General features: G+C 39.0%; 1 protein-coding gene and 1 long non-coding RNA gene across 2 annotated transcripts in view; one reads left to right on the forward strand and one right to left on the reverse strand.

The window, feature by feature from the left end:
- HTR7 (5-hydroxytryptamine receptor 7) overlaps positions 1-22667 on the reverse strand; it is a 149159-nt gene that overhangs the window by 21660 nt on the left and 104832 nt on the right. The window contains exons 7-9 of the transcript XR_015241721.1: positions 7259-7489; positions 7000-7145; positions 4129-4270 (exon numbers count right to left, since the gene is read on the reverse strand). The gene's annotated coding sequence lies outside the window, so the exon portion shown is untranslated. The remainder of the gene's footprint in view (positions 1-4128; positions 4271-6999; positions 7146-7258; positions 7490-22667) is intronic.
- Positions 7410-22667, forward strand: part of LOC147576065 (uncharacterized) — a 28831-nt gene continuing 13573 nt past the window's right edge. The window contains exon 1 of the long non-coding RNA XR_015241722.1: positions 7410-7669. This is a non-coding gene — a long non-coding RNA (uncharacterized LOC147576065). The remainder of the gene's footprint in view (positions 7670-22667) is intronic.

Raw genomic sequence — 22667 nt, forward strand, 5'->3', positions numbered from 1 at the left:
GGAAAAGCTCCTATTTTCACTAACCAGAATATAAAAATAATTTTAGGGCCACCCAGGTGGCTCAGTTGGTTGGGCATCCAACTTCAGCTCAGGTCATGATCTCCCGGTTCATGAGTTCAAGCCCTGCGTCCGGCTCTGTGCTGACAGTTCGGAGCCTGGAGACTGCTTTGGATTCTGTGTCTCCCTCTCTCTCTGCCCTGTCCCTGCTCATACTCTGTCTCAAAATTAAATAAAACATTTAAAAATTTTTTTTTAAATAATTTTAGAGATTTTTAAATCTCTAATGTAAATGTTAGGAAATATTGCTGAGTTGCCCATAGAGGACTTTTCCTTCTTTTATTTAAAAAAAAAAAATTTTTTTAACGTTTATTTATTTTTGGGACAGAGAGAGACAGAGCACGAATGGGGGGAGGGTCAGAGAGAGAGGGAGGCACAGAATCGGAAGCAGGCTCCAGGCTCTGAGCTGTCAGCATAGAGCCCGACGCAGGGCTCGAACTCATGAACCACCAGATCATGACCTGAGCCGAAGTCGGACACTTAACCAACTGAGCCACCCAGGCGCCCCGGACTTTTCCTTCTTTTAATCTGTGAAAATGCACTACATATATTCCTTCCTACATTTAAATTTTTTTAAATTCAAGTGTGATATTGTTTACCAATTTCTAAAATGATCTAAGTGTGCCTATGTATCCATCCGTCAGTCCCTTTACACATTTAATCTTTTTATTTCTGTAAAAGTTTTTACTAGAAAGATGGCATTTCGTCCCAACATGCTAACACGTGGAAGATGGCCACAGTTCATGTCAATCTTAATCCTAACCCCTTCACTCAAAGCTCTCCCAGAAAGGCACTCTTAGATTAAAATGGAAAATTACTACTTCTGATTGAAAAAAATAATCATAAAGACTTTTAGACTCTATGGTGGTCAGCTAATAGTTTAGCTGCCCAGCATCCCATCCTTTCTTGGTCTATTTATTATTTTTGGTGGGGGGCAGGGCTAACAACACCTCCCTCATTTCATCTGATGATAGTGCAGCTGCCAGTCAGCATCCTGTTCCTGTCACAGTGATTCATTTGTCCCTTCAGCAATTATTAAGCACCTACTTTGTGCCATGTACTATTCTAGGATCTTAAAATTCAGCAGTGAGCAAAAGTAAAAATGTTCCTGCTTTCTTAGAGCTTAGATCTGTACCAGGGAGAAGCTTAGCATGTCTGACTCCATATTGTTTCTATCTCCCGGGTGCTGTGATGTACAGCTTAGAAACTTCTGATGGGCCCTCCACATGTTAATCACTGAAGGAATTTTGCTTACAGCTAAGATTTGTGAAAACTGCTTCCCCCCCCCCCCACACCCCGAAACCTACCTCTCTTGGGGAAATAAGGAAGTACATGCAGAAATGACTATGCTATGTCTAAGATTTACAGGAACAACATGACCAGATGTCTGTACACAAAGATCAATTGACCAAGGACAAAGAAGTTACGTGACTTTCCTCAGAAGTCTACAGATATTAATCACCCATTGACTCAACCCTCTCCTGCTTCCCCCTTTTGCTGACATAAAAGAAGGTTAAATTTCATTGTTAGAGGACTTGGTTGTTTGGGACAGTAGTCTGCCATTTCCTTGGTATGCTGGCTTTCCACATAAAGTTGCTTTCCTTGCCCCAACATCTTGCCTCTTGACTTACTGGTCTGTCATATGGCGAGCAGAGGAGGTTGGACTGGTTAGAGACCGTAGTTGGAAGAGTTGGCCAAATTAGACCAAATGGAGTTACTTTCCAGAATTTTATATGCAGACAGTGAGAAAAATGTTCTTTCCAACTGAGAGCTATAAAGGTACTATTTACTTACTGACTTACTCACTTATTTTAAGCTCTACACCCAACATGGGGCTTGAACTCACAACCCCAGGATCAAGAGTCACATGTTTTTTTTCCAACGTTTTTTTTTTTTTTTTAATTTTTATTTTTGGGACAGAGAGAGACAGAGCATGAACGGGGGAGGGGCAGAGAGAGAGGGAGACACAGAATCGGAAACAGGCTCCAGGCTCCGAGCCATCAGCCCAGAGCCCGACGCGGGGCTCGAACTCACGGACCGCGAGATCGTGACCTGGCTGAAGTCGGAGGCTTAACCGACTGCGCCACCCAGGCGCCCCAAGAGTCACATGTTTGACTGACTGAGCCAGCCAGGTACCCCTAAAGATACTATTTTAGAGCTCGCAGCAGCTATGTCCTCTCCGCCATGTGAGGGCACCAGAAGAATGAAGCCAAGAAGTACCGTAGAAGCAGAGAACAAACTGCTGGAGAGCCAGGGTCCTTGAGCTGTTTTGCATCCCCAGACCCAAGCCTATGCTTCTCGGTTACAAGACAGTTTGGTGCCCCCTGCCTTTTTGTCCTTAACCTATTTATCTAACACAGACTCTGGTCACACATCTCAGAACGTGGGATCTGGGAGTGCTAAGAAGCCGGCAGCAGGAGAGGAGACGCTAAGCTTATGTTTACGTTTTTCTTCTTTCTTTGCTCTAGCAGTACTTTACTTCAGTATTTTACCTCCCCACACATTTGATTCATCCAACAAACATTTATTCAGCAATTGCTGTGCATCAGATAGTCTTCAGGGTGCTAAGGACACAGCACATAAACAAAACACATAAAAATCCCTATCCTTAGCTCAATTTCTAGCTAAACAAAGTGAACTAACAAAGAGAGTGGTGATACAAAAAAACAAGCAGGAAATGAGACTAGGATGTTGAGAAAGGGGAGATAAGGGATTGTTAGGTTATGAAGAAGAGCCTGGGAAGGCCTTATTTTTAAGGAGTAGAGGGTTAAGCAGAGACTGAAGCTGAAGTGGGAATAAACCTTGGGAAAGTTGAGGGACTGTGATTAGGAAATAGGAACAGTCCAGAAACACTGTGACACTGCACAGATAAGTCAGCTCTTAGTGTCCAGTCCCTGGAAAGATTTAATTTTAAATAAGAAGGAAAGTGAGGGAAAAGGAAAAAGGTGTTAAAGGCTATCACAGACTTAGTTTACCCTGTTCTTTTAATACAGAGATAAAATGTTATAAGAGTGGAATGTCAAAAATTATCTTTTTAGCATACTTAATAAGGGATTCCCATCTAAGTCTCCATTGGTTTCCAATCCACCTTCCCCACCAGTGTCCTTGCCTGAAGAGTCACTGAGGGATCAGAGAGAGTCCAGATTCCATTGGATTGAAATCTAAAGTGAGGTGTCCTCAGGGGCGCCTGGGTGGCGCAGTCGGTTAAGCGTCCGACTTCAGCCAGGTCACGATCTTGCAGTCTGTGAGTTCGAGCCCCGCGTCGGGCTCTGGGCTGATGGCTCAGAGCCTGGAGCCTGTTTCCGATTCTGTGTCTCCCTCTCTCTCTGCCCTTCCCCCGTTCATGCTCTGACTCTCTCTGTCCCAAAAATAAATAAACGTTGAAAAAAAAAAATTAAAAAAAATAAATAAATAAAGTGAGGTGTCCTCCACTGAGATGCCAGGAGACACTAATGGCATAAAATCAGGAAACATCCACAACTTCAGGGACAGATAGACACTGTTAGCATATATATACATATAATATACATATACATATACATAGAATATACATATAATATGCATATAATATACATATAACATACACCTAGTGTACATATATATACATATATCTACTATACACACACACACACACACACACACACACACACACTCATTATCACTAAGACCCAGGCTAAACTGAAATGAAGCTCCTTCTCTGTCAAGGAGAAATGATTCCACTATTACTAAAACCCTAACCTCCTCTCTTCAAAAGAAGTAAGCCATGACTGTGCCCAGGAATGCGGCCCTTCAAAATCAAAGGCCCTCCCCTTCTCATAGATACCTCTACATCTCCTGTTGTGAAACAAACAGGAGATCAAATGAAAGTGCTCGGAAAGCTGTTAGATCACCTGGCTTTAAAACCCTAGAGAATCTTACAATCAGTCTATCTGGTGATGTGTCAGTGTCTTAGGGGCCTATGGACCCCATGGAGGCAAGCCTGGGAGGCTGGTTAATCAGAGAATCATAAATGCCTTGAAATGTAACCCATTTCCTTTCTTCCTATCCAGAGCCCCCTGGATTCATACGTACCCAGTATACTCTTATTGTAGCCTCTCATGTTTGGCCTTCATTTCCTCACTTGAAAATTATAAAGGTTATTTCAGATTTTCATTACGGTCCTCTCCGGGTAAATTGATCCAGCCTTTGGTGTTATCGAACCAAATGATCACCCCTGCAAGGAAAAACCACACCACTAAGACTCACTAAACACATGCTCAGTGTTGATCCCAAGGGGACAAGATGAGTAGTATCAAATCCTGCCCCTAAGGGGCTCCCTCTAGTCTATAAATAGTGCTTTCAAGAACGTTTTCTACTTACTTTGAAATTTTTATATAGTTAGAAGAAAACAGTCCAGTCTCCTTAAAACAAAACAAAACCTTTAGTTAGAAGAAAGAGGAACCGTGGAACCATTTTTTTCAGTGTTGGGAAATTCTGTAGAAGGTTATAAAACCTGTGCCAAGGATTAAGATGCCACTCCCTTCTGTTACGCACTTTGTGGACAAAATGCCAGGAAATCGAGGGACAAGCTACAAATAGCCCAAACCACAGAGGCTTGGAAAGTGGCCAACAACTGTTCCCCATACTGTGACTAACTGGCACTGGCTCTGAGTGAAAGTCCAAGAGCCATGCATGACAGCGGGGCCCTGTGGTAGACGGAGAATTGATGAGCCCTGAGTGCACATCGCCCCCAGACATTTGTCTGTTATTCCTCTTATATCCACTGATGGCAGTTACTGTTTCTAAGTAGAGGGTAAATTTCAAGAGCCTAATTCTGTTCTTTTTAAAAATAAATAACATTTTTAATGAAGTTTTTATTTATTTATGCATTTTAAGAAAGACAGAGAAAGACAGAGAATCCCAAGTAGGCTCCACACTGTCAGCACAAAGCCCAACACAGGGCTTGAACTCACGAGACCATGAGATCATCAACTAAGCCGAAAACAAGAGTTGGACGCCTAACTAACTGAGCCACCCAGGTGCCCCAGAAATAAGTAACATTTTATATAAGAAGCATATATAAGGCAGCAGATTACATCCCTGCCCCTCTCAAATATTTAGCTTTCATACAAGCCTAACTGGCAGACCTAGGTTACCCAACAGACACAAATCCCCTGACAAAGGAACTGTCTTCACTCTAATGAGCTTAGCCTTTCATCTCTGTCCTGCATCTGAATGCCCCAGGGGATGGCATAAGATGGAGACTCCCAAGTCCACAGAGACCTAGTAACTCTAGGGCTCTAGAAGGCAGGGCCCAGGAATCTACACCACAGCCATTATGCCAGGCCATCCTACACACGTAGAACTGAGAATGACCTCTTTAACCGGCAGCAGAATCACGGCATAGGAAGCATCAGAACGGAAGGCCAAGACCCCTGGGTTCCAGCCCACTGTGTGGTCTTAGGGAAACAACCTTTTTTTTTTTTTTCTTTTGAAAGAAAGAGAGAGAGTGAGCAGGGAAGGGGCAGAGAGAGAGGGAGAGAATCCCAAGCAGGCTCCATGCCATCAGCGCAGAGCCCAATGTGGGACTCAAACCCACAGAACTGTGAGATCATTACCTGAGCTGAAATCAAGAGTCGAACACTTACCTGACTGAGCCACCCAGGTGCCCCTTAGGGAAATAACTTTTTAAAAGGAGCCTCTGCATCAGTTTTCTTTTCTTTTTTGTTTTTAATTTTTTTTTAATGTTTATTTATTTTTGAGAGAGAGACAGAGAGACAGCACAAGTGGGGGAGGGGCAGAGAGAGGGAGACACAGAATCCAAAGCAGGCTCCAGGCTCTGAGCTGTCCACATGAAGCCCGATGTGGGGCTTGAACTCACAAGCTGTGAGTTCATAACCTGAGCCAAAGTCGGACGTTCAACCAACTGAGCCACCCAGGCGCCCCTGGTTCAGTTTTCTAAAGAATGGATTTAAACATCGTTATGACCACTTATACTTTCGTTGTATTTGACATTGGAAGCCAAAATCTTAATGGGACAAGGACTATCACCGGGAAATATTGTATTTGCAGCACAGTTGCAGGCATGTAGAGAAGGAAGAGGAGAGGGAAGCTGCTTGTCCCTGAATCCTATCATATGGGCAGCCGCTCTGCACAAGCAGGCAGGAGCTGAGCCAGCTGTCAGGCCGGCACTGACGCATCATCCTTGACTGCCTAAACCTTCTGGAATCAGTTCAGCACCTGGGTGTGCAGTAGGGTTATCCCTGACAGAGGATTAAAGTAACTTCTCTGGGATACCATGGCACCTTCAGACAACTGCATGTGGTTTCGTTTGGCTACACAAAGGGTACTTGAGTGAAAAACACGGCTATAGAGGAGGGAAGAGTCAACATCTAGAAAGTCTTCTGAGCTAAACTAGTTAAAATTATAAGACAACAGCGGAACAGTCAAAATAAGGAGCATCATGATTAGAAATGTCTTTTATAACAATCCCACTCAGATAGCACCATGAAGAGTGAGTGTGGGTGGGGACCAAAATGGAGGCAGAGAGACCAGTAAGAAAGTTGATGGACTGATGTATTTGAGAAGTGCACAAGCCTGGACGAGGCAACGGTAGTGGAATCACAGAGAGAGGAAGGGAGACACATGATGAAATGGTGGGCCATACAGGGCTTCTGACAGGTTGGATATGGCAGTTGAAAAAGAAAAGCCCCCAAATACAACAATAAAATTCAGTGAAACTAGAAACTTTAGGTCCAAACACGCTAAATCAACAGTCTGATGAATCTCAGAATGCTGTCTTCTATTGCCATTCTGAATCTCTCTACTGGACAATTTCTAAATTAATATTTCAGGAAGCTGGTCTACACTTGGGCAGTAGCCTGCATGTCAAAACTGGGAGAGGGCTTAGAAAAGTAGCTTACAGTCTTCATACAAGTGAAAGAAAAGCTGTCAAACACTCACATCACTCTGCTGAGGTTTCTTCAAGAAATGCTCTTTGTCACTTCATGGCGCTCTGGTATATTGACCACCTCCATCCACTGTCAATCAAAAATGGGATCAAAAAAAGGAGACATGAAACATGAGGAATTTTCCAGCAAACTCTGTACCTTGAGAAGCAAGGAAACAAGATTAACTTGATTAATAACAGGAAAAGACAAAGATAAAACTCTCAAAGCATCACACTTCTCACTTTTCCAATCCCTCCCTTCATTGTACTCACCAAATGCTTTCTGATAAAAGTTTTTTTATGTGGTTGATTTTATTTTGTTTTATTCCAAAATAATTGATGCTTACGATATTGGTTAAGCACACAGAGGTCATCACAGAAGAGTCCTCAGGAAATTCATAACATGAGAGTGTCAGGGAATCATGTCCCAGAACATGTCAAGGGCATGTGGACAGGATCCATCCTCTGTTTTGTTTGGACTCTTCTCCCGCAGCAACAAGAGTTCTGCCAAATGACCAGATTGGAATGGGGACAGGTCACTCTGCAGAGAATCAAGACATTTGAAATTCAGTCTCAGCTGTGCCGTGCAATCTCTCTAAGCCTTGGTTTCCTCGTTTGTGACAGGAGGAATTTATAATCATGGCCTCGTCAACCTCAAGGGGCTCGTGGGAGAATCTGAATAAGGTAAATAAAAACCTCTTTGTAAATTATAAAACACTACAGCAACATCAGCTTGTTGAATTATTATTCCTCTTATTATTGTCATCAGATGAGGTGTTGGGCTAGCTCAACTGGTGGGGTGTAGGTAGTATGGACCAAATCTATCTTTATTCCTGAAGTCAGTCCCCAAACCCTAACCACCCTCTTCAGGTGAATTATTGTTGTGTGTCATTTTCACATAAGGTTATTTGTGGACACCAACGAGAGCTTAGAACAATAACAAATTGTTTCTAGTGCTCATTGTGCCTTGTTGACTTCAGAGAGACATTACAGAACATGTTTCAATTTGATTTCAACTTGTAGAACAATGGAACAATAAATGCAATGGCCCCTCTACTGTAAACTTGGCACATCTCTTTATTTAGAAACTGTCTGAAGAAAATTCGAGGAAGAGGCTTGGTTTATTCATAAGAACTAATATGTTTGCTTCTATTTTTCTCCTAGTTTGTGGCACTTCTCAATATATTGGTAAATCATCTGATTAAAACTCCTTGTGGGTAAAATGGGATTAATAAATTATAACCGAAATGGCTCAGTGAACTCCCTAACAATCGTAAATTACTCTTTGGTTTCCAAGTTTTTTCCTAATGCTCCAAAATAAACATTTCAGTAGTGTATCAGTGTAACTGGTGGTACTAATGCCTTCTGCTAGGTCATCCCATCCTCAAGAGAATATGCCAAGAAGGGAATTGATTATAATCAGAATTATATGCCACCACAGCTTAACTGTACTCTTATACTAACCTCTAGTTCTAAAATAATGCCTCCTATTTTTAAAATGCAGTTGGTATTTTTAAACAAAAGATAGAGCAGCAGTGAGAGGACAAGATGAGCCAAAACCAAAATGGATGAGTTATTTTTAAATCTAAAACAAAAGTGGCAAGTCAGGACATAAAAACCGTTGTGTCTAAACAACATGGCACATCTAAATGATGACATATCTAATAATTATCTAAATGTTTGATGTTAACAATGTACTGAAATTCCAGATTAATGGCTGAATTTCCCCTTCTTTTACTCAAAATCTAGTGGACTCGTGTAGACCTAGGTACATGCAGATAGGGAACGGCTGGTGTGTAACAAATGTAATCATAATATAATAGTCACTAATCAAGTCATCTTAGAATCACAAATTATAGAATGACAAGGGGGAGACTTCTGCCAGCAACATGGCGGACTAGACTTTTATAGAAACTGCTCCTGTAACAGCCCTAAAACTTAAAATTCTGCATGAAATCTTTTTAAATTCTTTTTAATTCACGGCTGAGTTGGTAGGGAAAGAACTGTGTAAGAGCCAAAAGCAGACATTAGCCTACCATTACTCCAGGAGGTGTAGAGCCTAGGATTTCACAGGCCTAAGGAAGACTGGAAACAAATCTGTGAAAACAAGGTAAGATGGCAGAGACTCAAATTGAATCTGAAACTCCTCCCCCTACCAAGGATTTTCACCCTTGGGAAGTAGGAATACATGACTCTCTTGACCTTGGCTGTGGAAGATGTTGGGAAAAAGGGTCCCTTAGAATTCCAAGATACAGAAGCAATCAAAGTGTCCATCAATAGATGAATGGATAAAGATATGGTATATATATATATATATATATATATATATATATATATATATATACACACACACACACACACACACACACACACACACACATATATAATGGAATATTATTCAGCCATAAGAAAGAATGAGATCTTGCCATTTATGATGACATGGATGAACCTAGAGGGTATTATACTAAGTAAAATAAGCCAGACAGAGAAAGACAAATACCATATGATTTTACTTACATGTGGAATCTAAAAACTAGACAGGCCACCTGGGTGGATCAGTCAGTTAAGCTTCTGACTCTGGGTTTCCGCTCAGGTCATGATCTCACGGTTTCGTGGGTTTGGGCCCCACATTGCTCTCTAAGCTGGCAGCACAGAGTCTGCAGGATTCTCCGTCTCCCTTTCTCTCTGCCCCTCCCCACTCACACTGTCTCTGTCTCTCTCAAAATAAATAAATAAATTTAAATAAATAAATAAACAAACAAACAAAACAGAAGCAGACCCACAACTGGGTGGAACAAGAGAACAAACTAATAGCTGCAAGAGGGCAGGGGTGTGAGAGGATGGACAAAATGTTCAAAGGGGAGTGGGAGGTAAGGGTTCTGGTCATGGAATGAAAGATACAGCCTAGGAAATACAGTCAATGGTATAGTGTTGTAAGGTGCCAGATTGTAGCTACACTTGTGCCGAACACAGCATCATGCATAAACTTGTCTAATCACTCGTTGTACACCTGAAACTAATGTATCATTATGTGTCAACTATACTTCAATTAACAAAAAATGGCATGTCAAAACTCATAGAACACAACTGGAGACAAATTTGTAACTTTAGAGTAAGTATCAGAAAAGAAGACTATAAATCAGTGAGATAAACATCCATCTCAAGAAAGTATAAAAACATAACGAATAAAAATAAAGCAGAAGCGCACCTGGGTGGCTTAGTCAGTTAAGCATCTGACTCTTGATTTCGGTTCAGGTCATGATCTCATGGTTCGTGAGCTCAAGCCCTGCCCCATCAGACTCTGTGCTGACAGTGTAGAGCCTGCTTGAGATTTTCTCTCTCCTTCTCTCTCTCTCTCTCTCTCTCTCTCTCTCTCTGCCCCACCCCTGCTCACACTTGCTCTCTCTCCCTCTCAAAACAAACTTTAAAAATAAATAAAATAAAGCAGAAAATGTAAGATAATGAAAAGAAGAAATTAACGTACCAGAAATAATACTTACAGTAGAAAATATTAACTAAGCCAAAACTTGTGTGCTGAAAAAAAGCTAATAAAACTTATCAATTCCTAGAGATATTAGCCAAAGAAAAAAGAAGAGATGAAATACATAAATTCCTAGAAAAATAAATCTTATAAAAACTGATACAGAAGAAATAATAAATCTGAACAGTCTACAACAATTTGAAAGTCTGAGTCTGTAATTAAAAACCTATACCAAAAAAAAAAAAATCATAGTCTCAAGAAAGTTGACTTTACAGGAAAATATTACCAAGGGATATACTAAGAGTGAACACTATCCAACATGGTTTATGAGGCCGTAATAACTTCGTTATCAAAGCTTGATAAAAACATTGCAAGAAAAGAAAGTTACAAGCCAAACCTCACTCATGAACATAAATGCAAGAAACCTTACACAATGTATTAGCAAAACAAATCTAGTAATTTATTTGAAAAGGCAGGGGGGGAGTTACAAAAGAACCAAGGGAAAAGATTTTATTAATAAAGATTAAAGACTACATTAGATTGCGCACAATAAGAAAACAAACAACACAATTAAAAAATGGGCCAAAGACCTTAACAGACACCTTGTCGAAGAAGACATACAAATGACAAACAAGCATATGAAATGATGCCCCACATCATATGTCATTAGGGAAAAACAAATTAAAACAACAATGAGATATCACTACACACCTGTTAGAGTGGCCAAAATCCAGAACACTGACAACACCAAATGCTGACAAGGATGTGGGGCAACAGGTACTCTCATTCATTGCTAGTGGTAATGCAAAATGATACAGTCACTTTGGAAGACAATTTAGCTGTTTCTTACAAAACTAAAAACATCCCTATAAATGATTCAGCAATTGCACACTTTGGTATTTACCCAAAGGAATGGAAAACTTTTGTGTGGTTCTGTTCACACAAAAACTTGCACATGGATGTTTATAGCAGCTTTATTCATAACTGCTCAAACCTAGAAGCAACCAAGATGTCCTTCCATAGGTGAAAGGATAAACTGTGGTCCATCCAGACAGTGGAATATTATTCAGTGCTAAAAATAAATGAGCTATCAAGCCCTGTAAAGACATGGAACATCCTTACATGCATGTTGTTAAGTGAAAAAAGCCAGTCTCAAAGGCTGCATACTGCATGATTCCAGCTATATGACATTCTGTTGAAGGCAAAATGATGGAGATAGCATAGTGATCAGTGGCTTCCAGGGGCCTGGGGAGGGAGGGGTGAACAGGTGCAGCACTGAGAATTTTTAGAGCAGCGAAACTATTCTGTAGGACACTAAATTGGTGGATACATGTCATTACACATTTGTCAAACCCATAGAATGTATAACACATAGAGTGAACTCTCATGTAAACTACGGACTTGGGTTAATAATAATTTATCAATTTCGGTTCAGTTGTAACAAATGTACCACTCTAATGAGAGATGTAGTCATCTATAGTCACGTGACAAGAAAGATCTGATGAACCTGAAAAAAGTCCTCTGAATTGGTCAAGGTCTGATGCAATGGGACATGGCAGCCTGCATCCTGGGAGCTGAGAGGAAGTTTGGGCTTTATTATCTAAGAAGCAGCCTTTGACTTGCTCCTGCCCACTTCTAGGTACATGGCCTTGGGCAGTTATGCAATTACTCCCAGCCTCCACCATCTTCAGCAAAAGAAAAGATTCCTCAGAATAACATCTTATAAGTATTTAAATTATAACACAAGATCCCCTCTGTCAATGGGAATCACAAATCTGAGACCAAATGAACCAATAAAAATGTTCACGGTTCTTTTTCTGAGATCTGTATAGCACATCTAATGACACTTTTGTAGGGAGACTTCTCTGAAATCAACTGAGGAAATGAGCTAGAGACAGATTGCCAATAACATTCAATTGGTGAAATACTTCAATTAGTTGAATTTTCATGTTTTTACCCTTATCTTTTTATCTCTTAAAGTAACTATTTCTAAATTGATGGTACGATAGACACCATGAAGTTATTCATCTTCAGAGTTTCTGTCTGGCAATTTGATACAGTGTCAAGACCATTTCAGTTTCTTAATTTCCTTCGTATAGCAATCACTTAAATAATTGAAACAAATTTTAAAAGTCATATCCTTCCCTATTTATTCATAATTATCCAATCAATTGAAGTACTTTCCTGTAACTTCAACCATAATATAATAAGTGCTATAATCAGATAAGTTTAAAGTTTAATCAACCCAGACTTCTATGTCTATGGAAATGTTTTAGTAATCTAAATTAAAATCACCTACGATAATTCACTCGCTCCTCTCAATGGTATTTGATGGTTCAAGAAGGCGTACATGTCATGGGGTTAGCATTCAATGGCTTTGTATTGTATTAGGCAAAGTCACTTTCTTTAAGCATAATGTAAATTGCATTTTAATACCTCTATAGATTTCTACACTGGCAAGAGGAAAGCATAGCAAAATTTCTACATAAATGTGAACAGAACTGTTCAGTGCTATTCGTTACATCTCCATATTTTAAGGATATGAATTTGCTTACTTAAAAGCCATCTGATGAAATTCTAGTGCTTGTAGTTTGAAGGGCAAATAAGCTTGATCTCATTAGAGTCCATGGTGACATAGTCAAAGAAAGCATATGCACGTGAATTGTTTGTGCTTTGGGAATACTCCACTCTTGTAAAAATCCAATTAGATTATATATATACATATATGTATTATATACATATATATGTATATAATACATTATATTATATACATTACATATATAATACATTATATATATAATCTAATTGGATATAGAATGTATTATATATAATATATATTATATAATATATTATAATTGTTATAATTAATAATATAATATATAATATAATATAATATATATAATACGTAATAGATTACAGACACACACACTGAGAGATATATTATTCAGGTCTATAGAGCTACTGGAGGCAAAAGTCTACTAAATCAGGAAGCCACTTCTGTATCTCAGTACACAGTCGTATCAAATACTGTGAATTGATTGCTGCTTTTTTTCCACTTATACGTTCTATGAACATTTGGAAAACACAGGCAATGATAAGGAGAGAACAACAATAATTTGTAAACCCATTTACTATTAAAATATACTTATCTTTAACATTTTGAACATACAGAAGAGTATAAAAAAAGGCAACAAGAATCGCCTGTAATAATATCCAGAGATAATCACTTTTAACAGTTTGATATAAACACATATACATGTACATACACATATGTATGCAAGGACTTACGTATATCAGTTTTTTAAACTGGGATTTTATTACTATATATGCAGCTTCTTACCTGGAGTTTTGCACTCAAAATTATACCATGAGTTTTCTTGTCACATTATTAAATTTATTTCCAAAACATGTTTGTTGCTGATGGCTATAAAATATTTCTATTAGACTATAAACTTCATGAACAAAGGGACTATATCTTGTTCATACAGCCAGTACCACATATGCCATAATTTATTTAACCATTTTCCAATTGTTTCATGTTTAGGTCGTTTCCAAATTTACACTGCCTTAATATTACATTATTAATGTATGAATTTTCCCACTATTTCCCCTTTGCTGACAGCTTTTTAGTCTCTATCTCCCACCCTCAGAGGGAGTCCGGCTTTGCCTAATGATGCTTGGAGATTTTGTGATGTAGATTTGGAAGGAAAGAGGTGAAGTTGAAGTTGAAGAGTAAGAGGTGTGTGGTCTAGGACCGGAAGAAGAATCTTCTGAGAATTTGAGGATAAGATGTGGGAGTAGCTGTGGAAGAGGAACAGATGGGAGACAAGAGGAACCGCAGTGGTCTCCGTAATGTCCTCCCTGTGCTTTTCAAATGCCAAGTGTGAAAACTGAAGTGGAATCAGTTTTTGTTCCTTTTGCCTGCCCAGCATTCATTTTAGTCTTAATCTGTTAATCTTAAAAAAATTTTTTCTAATGTTTATTTATTTTTGAGAGAGAGAGAGAGGAAGGGCCAGAGAGAGAGGGAGACACAGAATCCGAAGCAGGCTCCAGGCTCCAAGCTGCCAGCACAGAGCCCGATACGGGGCTCAAACTCACGAACCGCGAGATCATGACCTGAGCCGAAGTCAGACATTTAACTAACTGAGCCACCCAGGCGCCCCTTAATCTGCTTAATCTTCAGCATCTGACTTCAGCTCAGGTCATGATCTTGTGGTTCATGGATTTGAGCCCTACACTGGGCTCTGCTGTCAGCACAGAGCCCACTTGAGATTCTCTGTCCCTCTCTCTCTCTCTCTGCCTCTCCCCTGCTTGTGCTCTCTCTTCATCAAAAATAAATAAACATTAAAAAATTTTTTTTAAATAATTTCCCTAAGGAGGAAAAGTTTTTTTTTTGAGCCTGGCATACATAGGGCAATTCTTAGACAATAATATTCAACTGTGACATTAGAGTAACTGTCATCGGTTAAAATTTAACTCAGGTATGGCCAACTCAGCCAAATATTTGTTGTTGTTGTTGCGAGACTTGTTGAGCTGCTTGAAAAATACATTCTTTACCAAAATATTCATAAAATATTTAATTAGTATTTAACCCAAAATATGATATCTATTTCAAGAAGAACAAGCACAAAATTAACTATAGATAGAATTTTTTAACAGGTAATACAAAAGTGTGACCAAACACTTTTAATAACATTAAATTGGAAAGTCCTTCTTACCTTGAAACCAAAGTCAGAAGAAACTGAAAAAGCTTTTTTTTTTTTTTTTTTTTAATTTTTTATTTTTTCAACGTTTATTTATTTTTGGGACAGAGAGAGACAGAGCATGAACGGGGAAGGGGCAGAGAGAGAGGGAGACACAGAATTGGAAACAGGCTCCACGCTCTGAGCCATCAGCCCAGAGCCCGACGTGGGGCTCGAACTCACGGACCGCGAGATCATGACCTGGCTGAAGTCGGACGCTTAACCGACTGCGCCACCCAGGCGCCCCAGCTTTTTTTTTTTTTCAAAGTCACCTGGTATAATCATGTGAGCAAATCTTTAAAAACTATATGGAATAAACTTCTCTACTGAGCCCTGAAACACTTTAAAGAAAAAAGATACATTCCAAATACATGTTAGAAGCAACATGGCATTATTGTCAAACCTTAACAAGAAGAAAGCTACTAACCAAACTCACTTATGTTGATCAAAGCCATCCTAGACAAAACATTAGGAGATAGAACTGAATGAAATACTGAAAGGATAACAGATCATGAATAAGTGCAATTCATTCTAGACTGCAAGGCCCATTTGACATTACTAAATAAACTCACATATTATTCTTGCTTAGCTACCCAAAACATGTCTGATTCCAAATCTATTTAAGCTTTTTTTGAAAAGCTTGATGTAGGATTAAATGGATATTGCCTGAATGTTAAAAAAAAAAAACAATACAGCCTGGGGCGCCTGGGTGGCTCAGTCGGTTGCGTGTCCGACTTTGGCTCAGGTCACGATCTCACGGTTCGTGGGTTCAAGCCCCGCATCGGGCTCTGTGCTGACAGCTAGAAGTCTGGAGCCTGTTTCGGATTCTGTGTCTCCCTCTCTCTCTGCCCCTCCCCTGCTCACACTCTGTCTCTGTCTCTGTCTCTGTCTCTCAAAAATAAACATTTAAAAAACAAACAAACAAAAAACCAATACACAATGTAACTCTAAAGCCAGCGTTATGCTTAGTGGCTAAATAATGGGAAGTATTTCCTTTAAAGTCAGAAATAAGGTAAGAATATCTTAGATCAGTACAATTATTTAATACTGTTCTCAACATCGAAGAAAATGCAATTAATCAAGCAAATGAAGTGAAGCATGCCTATCTGAAGGGAGAATGCAAAAGTATTAGTATTTTATACGTGTGAACTCCTGGAAAACAAACTGCAAAATTTTTGGAACTGTTAAGAGAATCAGGAAGATAGCTAGTTTCAAAATAAAGATACAAAGATGCAATTGCTCTTTTCACATACCAACCATAACAAGTGAGAAAACTACCACATTTAAAATAGCAGCTCACAACAAAAACTCAAATTGAAAAAAATTAAAGAGATATATGCATGCCCATTGTATTCAGCAGTAATAGTAGTAACCGCCACAAGAACAACATGGATGGTCCTGATATAGGAAAAGACACACTGCCAAGGAGCAGAACAGAAAATTCCAGAAACACTCAAGTATTATGAGAATTCAGAGTAAAATAAATGTGGCATTTCAAGTCACAAGGGAAAGATTTGTTACTCACTAAATAATTTGGGACAACTGGCCAGCCACTTTAAGGAAAAGTCAAATTTCACACATTAAATTCCAGTTCGATAAAAAGCATTCATAAATGTAAAAAATTTAAAAAAATTATGAGAAAACACTTCTGATACAAGGGTGGAACATGACTTTCTTGACACCAAAGCCAGAAACTATAGGAAAAAAATTTACGTCGAAGTTAAATATTTCCTGGCAGCAAAAACAAAAACAAAATACCACAATTATGGAAGTTTGAGAGACTTAGGAAAAACTATTTAGTAACACACATGATGGACAAAGAATTACTACCACTGTATGAAGAGCTCTTACAAATCAATTATATGGGGCGCCTGGGTGGCGCAGTCGGTTAAGCGTCCGACTTCAGCCAGGTCACGATCTCGCGGTCCGTGAGTTCGAGCCCCGCATCAGGCTCTGGGCTGATGGCTCGGAGCCTGGAGCCTGTTTCCGATTCTGTGTCTCCCTCTCTCTCTGCCCCTCCCCCGTTCATGCTCTGTCTCTCTCTGTCCCAAAAATAAATAAAAAACGTTGAAAAAAAAATTAAAAAAAAAAAAACAACAAATCAATTATAAAAAGAAAAATGGTCAAAGACTATAAAATAGTCAACTTACAAAAAAATAAGTTAGACTGGGCCAAAAAAAAAGACCTGTTCACTTCCATTATTTCCTAAAATGCAAATAAAAACAAGAAAGACATTTTTATGGTAAGCTCCCCCTCCCATTTTTTTTATTGAGGTATAACTGACATACAACATTACATTAGTTTCAGGTATACAACTTGGTGATTTGATATTTGTATATACTGTGAAATGAGCACCACAATAAATCCAGTTGACATCCTTCACCATACATAGTTACAGAATTCTTTTTTCTTATGATGAGACCTTTTAGGATTTACTCAGCAACTTTCAAATATGCAATACAGTATTATTAACCATAGTTACCATGCTATACATTACATCTCAATGACTTATTCATTTATAAGTGAAAGTTGGTACCTTTTGCCTTCACCTATTTCACTCACAATGAAACCCCCACCCTGGAAACCACCAAGCTGTTCTCCACATCTGTGAGCTTCTTTTTTGTTTATTTGTTTGCTTGTTTTTTGTTTTTTTTTTTTATTTATATTGTGCATATAAGTAGATTATATAGTATTTGTCTTTCTCTCTCTGACCTAATTCACTTAGCCTAATGCCCTCAAGGTCCACCCATGTTGTTGCAAATGGCAAGATTTCGTTCCTTTTCATGGCAGAATAATATTCCGTTGTGTATATATTCCACATTTTCTTTATTCATTCATCTGTCAGTGAATGTTTAGGTTGTTTCCATATCTTGTCTATTGCAAATAATGTTACAATAAACATGGGGTGCGTATAACTTTTTGAGTAAGTATTTTTGTTTCTTGCAGATAAATACCTAGAAATGGGATTGCTGGATCACATGATAGCTCTATTTTTAATTTCTTAAGGAACTCTGTACTGTGTTCCACAAAAACTGTTATCAATTTACATTCTCACTTAATAGTACACAAAGTTTCCCTTTCCTCCGCATCCTTGCCAATATGCATTGTTTCTTACCTTTTTGACAATAGCCATTCTAATAGGTGTGAGGTGATAACTCATTGTGGTTTTTGATTTGCATTTCCCTGACAATGAGTGATCATATCTTTGGTCATCTATATGTCTTCTTTGTAAAAATGTCTTCAGATCTTCTGCTTATTTTTTAATCATATTTTTTCTATTGAGTTGTGGGAGTTCTTTATATATTTTGGATACTAACCCCTTACCATACACATGATTTGCAAATATTTTCTCCCATTCAATAGCTGGCCTTTACATTTTGTTGATGGTTTCCTTTGCATGCAGAAGCTTTTTAGTTTGATGTAGTTCTACTTGGGTTTGTTTGTGTTTTTTGTTTGTTTTTGTTTTTGTTTTGCTTTTTTTGCTTTTAATTTTGGTGTCAAATTCAAAATCATCTCCAAGACTTATGTCAAGGAGCTTATCGCCTATACTTTCTTCTAGGAATTTTATAGTTTCATATCTTACCTTCAAGTCTTTAGTCCATTTTGAGTTAATTTTTGTGTATTTTTGTCCCATTTCCTTCCGTGTTTGTGGCTGTCCAGTTTTCCCAACACCATTTATTTAAGAAATTGTCCTTTCCCCACTGTATATTCTTGACTCTTTTGTCATAAATTAATCACATGGGTTTATTTCTGGGCACTCTTTTGTACTCCATTGATCTATGTGTATTTTTATGCCAAAACCATGCTGTTTTGGTTAGGATAGCTTTGTGATATAGTTTGAAATTCGGGAAAGCAATGCCTTCAGTTTTATTCTTGTTTCTCAAGATTGCTTTTGCTATTATGGGTCTTTTGTGGTTCTCTACAAATTTTAGTATTGTTTTCTCTATCTCTGTGAAAAATGCCATTGGAATTTTGACAGGGATTGCACTGAATCTGAAGATTACTTTGGGTAGTATGTAATTTTAACAATATTAATTCTTCCAATCCATGAGCACAGAATATCTCTCCACTTATTTGTATCTTCTTCAATTTCTTTCATTAATGTCTTATAATTTTCAGTATACGGGTCTCTCACTTCCTCGGTTAAATTTATTCCTAGGTATTTTGTTCTTTTGGATTCAACTATAAATGGGATTGGTTTCTTAATTTCCCTTCATGACAGTTCATTATTAATGTATAGAAACACAATGGATTTTTGTACTTGATTTTGTATCCTGCAATTTTTTTTTAAAGAAATCTTTAAAAACCATAATATTGGCATTAGATGAATGACTAAAGCCAGATGTTGGTGTAGAGGAGGCAAATTTTTACCACCCCTCTTAGGGTTTCTCAGCTGGGCCTGAGAATTAAACTGACATAAGACAGATTAACAGGAGAAACACACACACATTTATATTATTTTACATGACAGAAGAGTCCTCATAGGGATTGAGACCAAAAGAACTGGTAAAGTTCCTCTGAACTTTACCAAAAAAACTGATAAAGAACCTCTATAGTAGGTTGAACAATAAGAGGCAATTGTAGCAAAGTAACTATATGGAGCGGCCAAAGGAAGATAAGATGTATTTGAACAAGGTCTGCTCGAACAGATTTCTTTCTGCTTCAGTTCCTTGTCACTGGTGATAAAAATGTTCTCCTTTCTCCCGGTACAGGGTGGACACCTTTCACATGGGAGGTTTATCTCCTGCCTTCAGAAATAAAAAGGAGGGTCAGAATGCCCTCTTGTATCTGCCATTTCTCAAGTGCCTTTAATTCAAAATAATCAACATACCAAAGCAGCACACTTTGGGGTGATATGTTCTCCATTCCTTTGGCAAAGGAGACAGAAAACAGGCATTTTCAAAAGCTGTTGCTAGAAGTCTGAATGGATACAACTTTTCTGGGAGGTATTTTTATCAGTCCATACCACAGTTCTATTTGGGGAAATCCATTCAATCCAATAATCTTGTATCTAGAAATTCTCCACAAAGAGGTAGTTATACAATAGGAAAAACATATGTGCATAAATACGCCTGATGTTTTAATAATCATAAAAGCAAAACCAAAACGATAAAGCTAAACAAAATGTCCATCATTTAAATGACTGGCTAAGTAAATAAGATATTCTATCATCATTAAAAAATTAGGTAGTGTTTTATCTACTGAGGTAGAAACATGAAACCAACATGTTTTCAAATGAGGGGAAAAAAAAAGGCTGCAACGTAGGATGAACTTATTTATTTATTTTTTTATTTTTTTTTTTCAACGTTTATTTATTTTTAGGACAGAGAGAGACAGAGCATGAACGGGGGAGGGGCAGAGAGAGAGGGAGACACAGAATCGGAAACAGGCTCCAGGCTCTGAGCCATCAGCCCAGAGCCTGACGTGGGGCTTGAACTCATGGACCACGAGATCGTGACCTGAGCCGAAGTCGGATGCTCAACCGACTGCGCCACCCAGGCGCCCCAGATGAACTTATTTATAAAGCATGCATATGCCCACATTTCTATACGTGTTGTCTGTGTACATTTAGAAATCTGGAAGTTTATCTCTGGATGATGACATTTTGGTGATTTTATTGGTTTTTTTTTTTTTTTTTTTTTTGCAATTTATGTTTTATTTTATTTTTATGTTTTTGATAATGCGCATGTATCATCTTAATAACCAGATATTAAGCTTTTTCAAAATAAGTCACCTTACCTCCCAGTTCCTTAACTCTTTTTGTTGTCTTTGTCCCTCCTTTGCACCAATTTTACCACATTTTTTTCAATGCTAAATTGCATACGTTATTTTCCTACTGCCATGCATCTTAAAATAGATGGCATTTCACAATTGCTGTTGGCCAGGGGACCAACATGACATGGGTGTCATTGCCTGTGTATGTGCAAACTTGGTCATGGTTATTCATATTGCCATGACTTCCAGTACAACCTCTGTTGAGTTTAATTGACATTTAAAATTGATATGGTTAATACTGCTGTTTAACTCATCACCTCAGAACTCGGAGGCTTAAAACAACAACAATCACTTTATTATTTCTCACAGTTTCTGTGGGCCATGAATTCAGGAAGGGCTTGGCTGGGTGGTTTTGGTTAAGCAATCACTCATGAGACTGCAGCCCTTTAGAAGCTGTAACCAAAAGAGCAGAGGTTGGGGAAGCAGGATCAGCTGGCAACTGGCAAAGCATCTTTCTCTCTTCATGTAGTCTCCGGGATTTTCCACGTGGTCCCTCTGGAGGCGGGGGGCTTGGGCTTCCTCACAGCACGGCAGCCACAGACCACAGAGGCTGTTAACACGGAGGCTCTGGGCTCCAGAGCAAATATTCCAGCCAGCCAAGTGGCATCCGTATCACCTTCTCAGACCTAGCTTCAGAAGTCATGCAGAACTGATGCTTTCTATTGGTTACAGGCAAGTCACAAACTAGCTTAGATACAAGCAGGAAGAAATTAGGCTTTCCCTCTTGATGTGGAAGTACTTAAGGTTCTAGAAGCACATGTGGGACAAGAACTATTATCGTGGCCCCTGGGAAAAAAAATATCTGGTACAAAAGGTTTTCAAAGAATTACACTATTATTTAGCATTGAAGCATAAAGTTTTTATTTATTTATTTATATTTTTGAGAGAAAGAGAGAGTGGGAGGGGGGTGGGTAGAGGGAGGGAGAGAGAGAGAATCCCAAGTAGTCTTCATGCTCAGCAGGGAGCCTGACATGGGGCTTGATCCCAAGACCCAGGGATATGACCAGAGCCAAAATCAAGAGTTGGACGCTTAACCGACTAAGTCACCCAGACGCCCCAGAATAATGCTACATCTTACAACTAATGGCATATTAGAACAGACTATGTAATGAAGCACAGCTTTAGAACTGACTGATTTTCCTTTACTTTACATGTCAGCAAGATGAACGAAGTCTAGCCTGTCCAAGGCCTTCCCACCGTGGGGAGGGGCTGGTGGAGCTGGGAGCTAAAATATGACATCAGGAATATTCCATGTTGTAGATGGGCATGGGCGCTGGACTGTGGGGGCAGTGACCCACTGTCATATTTTCTATGTCGTAATTCTCTTGTGCTATAGACATACATTCAATGTTTGCTCCTTGTAACAGCCTGATCTTATCTCCGAAATAAGCAAGGCCCAAACCTACCTGTGTCATGTAGCAGAAATAGAAGAGCAGTGAGAAGGAGAAAACGGTTACCAAACAGCAAGAAGTGACCTAAGAAGGGTGGACAGTTGATGGAAGTGATGAGGAACGGTCTACATGGGTTAAGGAGGGACATGGGTGATTTCTTACTTTGGGCACACTGAAGACCTATTGGCCACCTACAGTACTTTGCACATGTACTCCATAAAGTAACTACGCAGCCACTTGAAGATCTCTCAGATACCTAGGGAGGGAAAGATAATGAGGACAGGACTCCCTGC

The sequence above is a fragment of the Puma concolor genome, chromosome D2, assembly GCF_028749965.1.
Source record: "Puma concolor isolate L17-30 chromosome D2, mPumCon1.1.hap2, whole genome shotgun sequence".
Lineage (NCBI taxonomy): Eukaryota > Metazoa > Chordata > Mammalia > Carnivora > Felidae > Puma > Puma concolor.